This window comes from Dipodomys merriami, unplaced genomic scaffold (assembly GCF_024711535.1).
Source record: "Dipodomys merriami isolate MVZ:Mamm:240054 unplaced genomic scaffold, mDipMer1.0.p SCAF_136, whole genome shotgun sequence".
In the NCBI taxonomy this organism is placed as follows: Eukaryota; Metazoa; Chordata; class Mammalia; order Rodentia; family Heteromyidae; genus Dipodomys; species Dipodomys merriami.
In genome coordinates this window covers 1,249,087-1,259,841 of record NW_027202671.1, presented here as the reverse complement: position 1 = coordinate 1,259,841, position 10,755 = coordinate 1,249,087, and positions in this window count along the sequence as shown.

Sequence of the window (10,755 nt, the reverse complement as noted above, 5' to 3'; positions counted from 1 at the left end):
CAGATATGCCGAGGCAAATTTAACTCCAAGCTGCTCAGGCAGTAGGAGCAACCCTGACCACTAGAAGTAGGGGCTGTGGTGACAATGTTACACCCAGCACCTGCCTTTTGTACTAAAGAAAGAACTGTCATTCCGGCAATATGTATAAAAGGGCAAAAAATTAATCTAGCTCTTCTGACTAGCAACTCCATGTATAGGCATTTCTGTTAAGTCAAATGGCAAGCACAAAGGAACAACATATCACATTATTCTGTGTGGTTCTACATAAGCAGAACCCTCAGTAGGAAACACTCCAAAAGGGACCAGATTCCTAGCATGCACTAAGCCCATGATCAAAGAAATAAAAAAGGTAAGAATTAGATACATTTAACATAGCCTTAGCCAGGCACTGGTGGCTCATGCCTGTAATCCTAGCTACTCAGGAGGCTGAGATCTGAGGATCGCCGTTCAAAACCAGCCTAGGCAGGAAAGACTGTGAGACTCTTATCTCCAATAAACGACCAGAAAACCGGAAGTGGTGCTGAGGCTCAAGTAATAGAGTGCTCACCTTGAGCTGAAGAGCTCAGGGATAGCACCCAGGCACAGTGTTCAAGCCCCATGACGAAAAAAATAAAAATAAATAAAATTTTATATATAACGTAATAAGTGACTCTTTGCAACTGTTAAGGAATTTCCTAGATGCTATATATCCAATGATAGCCACTACATATACACAGATTTTAACAATATTTGTATTGATTATTCTCATTTTAATACAAAACATGGGACAATATATGTGCACTGTTGTAATTCAAGCAGAGATATAAAACAAGATATCAAGACAGGCATGAGTCCGGACATGGTGGCTTTAGTGCAGAGAGATTATTAGCAGAGTGAGGCTCAGGGAGGGTGCATGCTCCTTCTGCCTCTGGGTGTGGTCACACCGATGCACAAAATGTCACAGAGCTGTAAGTTGACTTCCATATACAGCTATTGTACTTCAATAAAGAGATACAGATTTTTTTAATCCAAGTACATACAGTGTAGAAACACATAAAATTGATCTCTGGAAGTGCCTCATTCTCCTATATTTTTGTGCACATAATCTTTAAGCAGAAAATTGAAATCTTATAGAAGATGATGTGTAAAATATGTAATGCATAAGGTATAAACATTTTAAGCTCATTGTTCTTCAACTTTGATTTGCTTTAATGATATATTGAGACCTCTGGGTATTTATGTTTGTAGATGTGTGGAGAATGATCTCTAGGAATTGATTCTGAGCCATTACTATCTTAGAAAGGGGAATTGAGATTTTTGTTTTTAAAAATACAAATACAAAAAAAATACAAAAAAATCCAAATACAGAACATTGCGCTTATGTGTAAAATCAGCATTTCAACTTTTGTGTGTTGTCAGTCTTTTTAACAATCACATTACTTTTGTAATGAGGAAGGAAGAAGTCTTTGGGGAGAAAAAAGAACTGTTTTAAATGGCTCTTGTTGTTGTTACAGTTAAAAGAAAAATGGAATTATCCTTAAGATCCAAATAGAGGAGATAAGAAGTAGAGCTGTGGCTTCAATGGCAGAGTGCCAGCCTTGAGCAAAAAGCTAAGGAACAGTGTCTAAGCTCTGAGTTCAAGACCCAGTACCAGAACAAAAACAACAAAAACCATTTTAAAAAATACAACAAAAATCATTTAAAATACATAGTAATCATAAACTGATGTATTGCATTGAAACCCCTTTGTATAACAACTTAAGGATAATAAGTAAGTAAAACAAATAAATGAAAACAACAACAAATAAAGACAAATAGGAGAGCTAATTTGTTCCTAAGTGATCATTAAAAAAAAAATCTATACCATGGAAATCATTATGTCACCACATGAAGACCCCAAAACACCAGGCCTGAACAACCTTGCTTTCCCTGCCTAAGCTCTGTGAGCCTGAGTTCCCTCTTCTCAAAGAGAACATAATAAGGTCTCCCTTTCTGCCCTGCTGTGGTTCTCAACTGCCAGTAGTGGATAGAAAGATCTAGAAGCAGTGATGGTGCCCCCCTAGAGGTGTGGTACCTGTCAGGCCTGTTCATAGGAGGGAAGGCGGTCCACCACCAATCCCCCTTTTCATCCTAACTCATCCCTGCCCCCACCCCTGCAGCTGGGTCTCTTGCCTGGAGGAAGTGGGCAACTTGTTTTTAGAAAGAGTTCCCTGGCCCATGTGGGCTGTGAGCTTGATCCGAATCTACCACCTAGTCAAAGAGAAAGAAAGAAACAGCCTTGGGCTCACCAACCTTTCCAGGTGGCGAAAGACAAAGAGATTTCCTCTGTTACTTCTTGGGAAACCTCCTTTATGCATCACTGACGCTCCTCGGGGGACTATGACTCACTGGTTCCCAGCCACATAAACTGATGCCTGCCCTGGCAATTCAGAGAAATATGATAGACATCTGTGATTCTGAGCCACTCCCTTAGCCTCTTTGCATGTATGTGTGTGTGTGTGTGTGTGTGTGTGTGTGTGTGTGTGTGTGTGTGTGTGTGTGTGTGTGTGTGTGTGTGTGTTGATCATGGGGCTTGAACTCAGAACTTGGGCACTGTTACTAAGCTTTTATGCTCAAGAATAGCAATCGACCAGTTGAGTTCGTCTGGCTTTTTTAGATGATTTACTGAAGGTAAGATTCTTGTCTGGGCTGGTTCCAAACCACGATCCTCAGATCTCAGTCTCCTGAGCAGCTAAGATTCTAGGTATGAGCCACTGGTGCCCAGTTTTCCATACATTTTTTTAATTGCAGACCCATCTCCCAAATGGTCTCTTATGTAGGACTGAGCCACCATGACTATACCCCTCTTCCTCCTCTCTGCGTTTAGTTTTCTTCCTTGGGTTTCTGGACATCAGTTCAAATATGTTTATTTGGGACACTTTTTTTTTGTATGTTTGGCCAGTCCTGAGAAACATGGTCCCAGGTAAGCAACATGGCCCCGGCCAGGCACAAGGGTTTATGGTTTTGCTTGGGGACACTTCCCAAAGAGTCTTCTCAGCCCCAGCTTCAGAGCCATGGCCTTTGGAAGCCTACACACTCTTTCCTGTCATCTGTACAATCCTCCAATGTTCCTAAACTTTGACTCCAAACACTAAAAAAACAAAAAAAACAAGCTCAGACTTCCACAAGCAACTTCTACTGATGATGCTAGTGAGCCAGAGAAGGACCCCCCCCCCCTCAGTTTTCCTTCCTACCCTGGGCTCACCCATCTACCCATCTACCTACTTTTCACCAGACTCAAGTCTGTGAGGTCCCTGGACAAGCAACACATCTTTTAAAGAATATGAGCTAGACAACTTAGATACAAAGTGAGTGGATGTGTTCCAGGCTCTGAAGATTACACACAGACCCTGTTCACCCCACACGTTGACATTTCCATGGGAGACTTAGACCCTAGGCTGACACTTTTATGACTCTTTTTTTAATTATATGTTTTATATTTTTTTATTGTGAAGATACTATACAGAGGGGTTACAGTTACATGAGCAAGGTAATCAGTCCATTTCCTATCAAGCATTGTTACCTCCTCTTTTGTTTTTCCCCTACCATCTCCTTCCTCCCCATTCCTCCAACCCCTCCCTCCCCTGCCCAAATGCCTGACTCTTGAAAGTGAGGAGCCTCAAAGCCTCTCTGGCTCCACCTTAGCACCAGCTCTGGAGCCATGATAGACAGAAGGACAGAGAAATACCCAGATGATGCTATCACAAGGCATAAGGCATGGACCATCTTCTTACCAAAGGTTGCACTCAGCTGAGAGAAGTCTTAGCAATCTCTCACAGTATATTTTGTAGAGGTCTTGCGGTTGGGTGAGGGCAAAGTTACAAGGGGAGGATTTGAGGTTGGTGCTGACTGGGGAGTGGAGGCCCACCTTCCCCAGCACTCCCCTCCCCAGCCCCCTTCAGCATCCTGTGGCCCTAAATCAGCCTGTTGGGTTGGACCTGCTGGCTGAACAAGACCCGGCCAGGCCAAAGCGAAGCCATGACTCCTGCCCTCCCTTGCTGCAGGCCTTAGCCAAACCTGGGGGGTGTGAGAAGGGAAAAGCAATGGGAAACTTGACTAGCACAAAAGTTCTCCTAGCCTTGAGCTTATAGCTGGCCTGGCCAGAGCAGAGGAAGAGTCCATCCAGGGAGTTAGGGTGGCTCCATAGGCAGGCAGGTCTTTGTGAACTCCATTCAAAGCTTAACTCCCCAGAAATTCAGCGTAGGGAGCTGAAGGAGGTAAAAAGAAAGGCTCAAGAGAAGGTCAGCCCTCACAAACTTTTCTACCTCTCCAGGTCAATCAGAAAGTGGGCCAGTCACCCCACACAGAAGAGCCTTCAGCGGAAGAAGGAAGGAGACTGTTGGGCTTTCGTTCATGTAATGAGTGTGAGTGAATTGTCTGTGTATGCAGGCAGGGGAGAGGGTGCAAGGAATGTTTGGCCTTGTAACTGATTCTTGATGATTGTGAACACCGGACCTTTCCATAGATGGCTCTTTTGTATTCCAGCCTCACTCGGTGGCTGATAGGATTTCCGAACTCACCTTCTCTCCCATTATAGCTTGCGATATTCTCTTTTTTCCTTTTTTTATTTTAATATATATTTGTATTAAAGATACTGTACAGAGAGGTTACAGTTACATGAGTAAGGTCATGAGTCCATTTCCTTTCGAGCATTGTTACCCACTCCTTTGATTTTCCCCTACCATCCCTTCCAGGACTTCAACTCTTAATCCTTCTGCCTCATTTTTACCACATAGCTTGCAATATGGACACATATATGTGTCCATGTGTCCATGTCTAAGAGAGGAAGCTGGCTCCCAGGTTCTCATTTCTCCTAGTGTGTCTAAAAGCTCATTTTCATAGTATGAGTTGTGACCTGGGCATGGGTAAAAAATAGCTTTTGGAGAGTCTGTGGAGAAGGGCACCAAGGGGCCACTAGTGGATAATAGCTTAGTTTAATTTTATTGTTATTATAAAGGTGATATACAGAGGGGTTACTATTATACTAAGTTAGGTAAAGAGTACATTTCTTTTTGGATAATGTCACCCCTTCCCTTGTAATCTCCCAGTTTTTCCCTCCCATCCCCATTCACAAGTTATATAGTTCATTTTCAACATAGTGTCTAGTAAGTACCAGTACTGCATTTGTTCACCCTTTCCATGACCTGAAATTCATGATCTAACTCAGCATTCCTGGAAATAGTGTCCCTATCATTCCATAAGAATAAATGTACAGGGCAAGGAAGGTGGTTCTGTGGTAGAGTGTTTGCCTTGCATGCATGAGGCCTGGGTTTGATTCCTCAGCACCCCATAAGCAGAAAAAGCCAGAAGTGGCGCTGTGGCTCAAGTGGTAGAGTGCTAGCCTTGAGCTGAAGAGCTGAGGGACAGCGTCCAGACCCAGAGTTCAGGCCCCAGGACCGGATCCCTCCCCCCACCCCCAAAAAAGTACAGATTAGTTCAATATCATTTGGGAACAAAAACAAAAGCTGAAAATAACCCAGCTTACCTATAGGAAATCATTTAACGAAATGTGGGCTCTCCATACCCCCAAAATATCAGATACCCATCAAAAGAATCACTTTAAAGAAATGATTTGGTAGGTTTGTTGGAGCAGACAATCTCCTATTTGCAATGGTTCAATTTATGGTCATTTGACTTTTGTTGTTGCCAACGTAATATGCATTCAATAGAAACCAAACTCTGGTCTGTGAAGTTTGATCTTTTCCCTGATTAGTGATATGTGGTATGCTAATCTGTTTTAGATGCTAAGCAGCAACCAGTGGCTACAAGATCCTATAGATGACAACCCATACTTTATGCATATTGTGATGTTGAGCTGAGATGTTTGGTTAGTTAAATATATCTACTGCCTTTCAGCTTGGAATATTTACCATTTAGAATGTATGTATTGGACATAGCACCATTGTTATTCAAGGAATATCTGCACTAATCGGGAGGGAAAGTGGGATCCAGGAAATACTTAAAATATGAATCAAATAATCTCCAGGAGTGTCAACATCTAAAGTGCTGGGGTCCCTGGGTAAGGGTCACGAAATCACCAGGACACAGGGGATGCAGAGTGCAAACAGCAATTGCCACTGCATGCTGTGCTTTATTGTTAGTGGGTATTTAAAGACAAGCAAGCATGATCTTTGCCAAGATTTAGTCAGGAGACATTCACACAAAAAATTTCAACAGATACATTTTTACTTAACCTATGAGACAATGTCTTGGTAGATTATTATCTAAACTATTTTAGAGCAAGCTCAAACCACTTCTCCAATCTCAGGAAAATGCTTGACCAGCTGTTCATCTATGCTTAAGCAAGCAGAAGAGCTACTTCCTCAGCTCCCAGGTGTCTGTGACATGTGTTTTCAGATAGGGAGAGAGAACATTTTCCCTCTCTAGCCCGGCATGCCAAGAGCTTTCCATATACACAAACACAGTCCTCAGATAATCCTGAGGCCGGAGCCTGCATCATTCTGCCCCTTCAACACAGACCCTGAGTCTTCACACAGGAGGAAAACAAAAACCACTAAATACAGCTGGGCACTGGTGGTGCATGCCTATAATATTAGCTACTTAGGATGCCAAGGTCTGAAGATTGAAGTTCTAAAACCAACCTTGGCAGGAAAGTCCATGAGACTCTCACCAATTAACCAGCAAAAAGCCAGAAGTGGGTCTGTGACTCAAGAAGTAGAGCACTAGCCTTGAGCAGGAAAGCTCAGGGACAGTGCCAGGCCTTGAGTTCCAGAACTGGCACATGCACACACGCATACTCATGTACACACACACACACACACACACACACACACACACACACACACACACACCTAAATACATATCTACAATTGTGTGCAAGCAGTGCTCTCCCACTGCACTGCTGAACATGGTATAAAAAGCAAAATTTCCCCTGAAATAGAAACTTAATTTTACCCTAGTAGCAAGAGATTGAAACGAAAGTTGTCCTCCTTTTATTTTTAGTACCTTGGTTTGAAATTTAATCTTTTATTTTAATACATTGAAAAGGATGCCTTTACTTATTCTTGCTCTGCTGAACTCCAAAAAATGGAATTAGGGCAGCTTACAAAGCTAGACGCGAGACAGCGGGAAATGAGGGCAACCCAGTCAGAGAATGGAAGGGAGGAGAATGGGCAGGCGCCATATGGCCCACAACCTTAGGGAACCATTTGTTGTTTGGTGCCACCTGGCTTGGCTGAGTCCTCTGTGCTATCTGACATGACATCTCTTCTTACTATTTTTTTTTAAATTTTACAATTATTCAAAGTGATTCTTTTCTTCTCCCACCCACCCCCTTATATTTGTCTAAACAAATACACCTCTACCCCAGATAGTGTGTTGTCCTGACTGTGGTTTTGTGGTATAAATACCCAGAATGCTCCCTCTCCACCACCTCCCCCCGCCCCACACCCTCTTATATTTAAAAAGATGGCTTTCCAGCTGGGCATATTAGTGCATCCCTGTAATTCCAGCTACTCACAAGGCAGAGAGAGGAAGATTGTGAGTGCAAGGCAAAATCATTTCTCAAAAAAAAATATGCTTTTCAAGCTTGTATACAATGAATTGATTGACTTACTAAGGTTGACTTACTGTGTAGATCATTTCTTCAACTGGTTTTGTTGTGTGTGTGTGTTTTTTTTCTTAAAGGTTTAGAACATGACTTTCTCTGCTCCTGGTGTTGAGGAGTTCTGGGGTCTCAGAATTTAGCCAGTTTCTCATGAGAGTTCCTGAATCTACCTTCAGTTTCTAACCTGATCAGCCCGGGGTCAGGGGAGCTGATGTTCTGGATTTTGCCTTCCTCACTTAGTGTCTGGTTTTCCCTACCAGTAGGTCCTAGCTGCAGGAAAAACTGCAGAGACTGAGGGCTGGGAAGGTGGCTCAGTGGTAGAGCGCTTGCCTTGCATGCATGAGGCCCTGGGTTTGATTCCCCAGCACCACACAAGCAAAAAGAAAAAAGCCAGAAAAGTGGAGCTGTGGCTCAAGTGGTAGAGCACTAGCCTTGAGCTGAAGAGCTGAGGGACAGCGCCCAGGCCCAGAGTTCAGGCCCACGACCGGACCCACCCCCCCAAAAATTGCAGAGACTGAGAGTTGCAACTTATCTACCTTTTTATTTACACTTCTATATAAAAGTTATTGCCAGTAGACATATATATATATATATATATATATATATAGTTATCATATTACTAAAAATACAATTTTCCCACAGTTCCTGTCAAGATTCCAATGGCATTCTTAACTAATAGAAATACAATCCTAAAATTTTTGTGGAACCACAAAACAAATCTGGATGACTAGCACAATACTGAAAAAGAAAACGTGGTGAAGAACCCAATAAATGGGAGGAAACTCATTTGCCAAGCACACCGAAGAAAAGGTCCTGCCAGTTGAGAGAGATCAGCACCAGTTCACTGGAGAGGGAAAGGAGTCTAATGATGGCTGCCAACACTCAGAAGAATAAAGCCTTCATTGATGGGTTTGTAAGAAGGCAAGACAACCTGCAACTTTAAGCAGGATGGATCAGAGAAAATGAGGAGGCATAGGGAGCAGGCGCCAGGAATTCAGAGACCAACACTGGCTTGATTAAAATAACATAAGCACTATTTTCTTTTTTTTTTCTTTTTTTTTGGGGGGTCTGGTAGTGGAGCCTGAACTCTGGGCCTGGGCACTGTCCCTCAGCTCTTCAGCTCAAGGCTAACGCTCTACCACTTGAGCCACAGCGCCACTTCCGGATTTTTTCTTTTTGCTTATGTGGTGCTGAGGAATCGAACCCAGGGCCTCCAGCATGCAAGGTAAGCGCTCTACCACTGAGTCACCTTCCCAGCCCCATAAGCACTATTTTCTTTGTTTTCAAGCTTTATAACTCCTTCATGATCCACAACATTTAGGATAAAGAAAAAATAAGCAAAGAAAAGCAGCTCTCTCCCTCTGACCTGGCCCACTTGCCCCAATAAGCACACAGGTCTTAAAGAAGACACTTATCCAGGGGGGCCAGCGAGACTTGGAAAAGGCCTGTGGACACAAGAAGTATTTGAAAATACTTATCTCAAATATGGATACCTGACATGAAGGGAACATGTGGCAGAATCTATCTTACAGTGTTTGAAGAGAAGGAATTTTCAATCATCAGTGACAGAAGGAGGAGGAGAAAGAAGAGGAAAGGAAAAGAAAAAGGAGGAGGAGGAGGGGGAGGAGGAAGAGGTGGGGAGGAAGTGGGGGAGGAGGAGGAGAGGGAGGAGGAGGAAGAAAAAAATCTAACAGTTAATTTTTCCATTCGTTTTTTACTTCCTGGAACACTTCTTTCATGGCTTTTTCTTTAAAAATATTTTTAAATCATTGAAAAGGAATTCTCAATCATCAGTGGCAGAAGAAGGAAATGGAGAAGGGAAGGAAGAAAAAGAGGAGGAAGAGGAGGAGGTAGAAATAATCTAATAGTTAATTTTGTCACTCGTATTTTGCTTCCTGGAATACTTCTTTCATGGATTTTTACTTAAAAATCATTATATTTTGGCTCCAAAATGATAAATATATCGTATAAATGTTTAGTTTCCTTCCTGGCTACTTTTGCTCAATAAATTATTTTTTTCCACATCCTGTTGAAGCATTTAAAAACACAACATTTTCAAGTCCAAACAAATTTTCATTTACATCAGTCTTCTTTTAAAATTTCCCTCTGAAGCCAGGTAACAGTGACTCATGCCTATAATGATGTTGAATAAAAAAGGAACTCTCATGAGAAACTGGCTAAACTCTGAGACCCCAGAACTCCTCAACACCAGGGGCAGAGGAAGTCATGTTCTCAACCTTTAAGGAAAAAAAATACACACAACAAAAACTAGTTATAAAAATGATCTACACGGGGCTGGGAAGGTGGCTCAGTGGTAGAGTGCTTGCCTTGCATGCCTGAGGCCCTGGGTTTGATTCCCCAGCACCACATAAGCAAAAAGAAAAAAGCCAGAAGTGGCGCTACGGCTCAAGTGGTAGAGCACTAGCCTTGAGCTGAAGAGCTGAGGGACAGCGCCCAGGCCCAGAGTTCAGGCCCCATGACCGGACCCAAAAAAAAAAAAAAAGATCTACACAGTAAGTCAACCTTAGTAAGTCAATCAATTCATTGTATCCAATCTTGAAACACATTTTTTTTTGAGAAAAGATTTTGCCTTGTACTCACAATCTTCCTCTCTCTGCCTCGTGAGTAGCTGGAATTACAGGGGTGCACTAATATGCCCAGCTGAAAAGCCATCTTTTTAAATGTAAGAGAGTGTGGGAGGAAGGTGGTGGAAAGGGAACAGGAGAAGGAGCAGGATTGGGAGGAGAGGTTGCACTCTGTCATCTAACTATATTTCTGAGCATTCTGGGTATTTACACAACCTCCTGAATAGCTAGGATTACAGGTCTTAGCCACAGGCGCCATAATCTCTCTCCTTTTGTCTTTTTTTTTTTGGGGGGGGTCCAGTCGTGGGGCCTGAACTCTGGGCCTGGGCGCTGCCCCTCAGCCCTTCAGCTCAAGGCTAGCTCTCTACCACTTGAACCACAACGCAGTTTCCTGCTTTATCTGTTTATGTGGTATTGATGAATCGAACCTGGGGCTTCATGCATGCTAGGCAAGCACTCTACCACTAAGCCATATTCTCTGCCCCTCCTTTTGTCTTTCTTTAACCTATCACTAAAGCTAAGTGTCATTCAGCATTCTTAGCAGAGAACTCCTAATGACCAAGTGACTTAGTGCTGCAGAGAGTT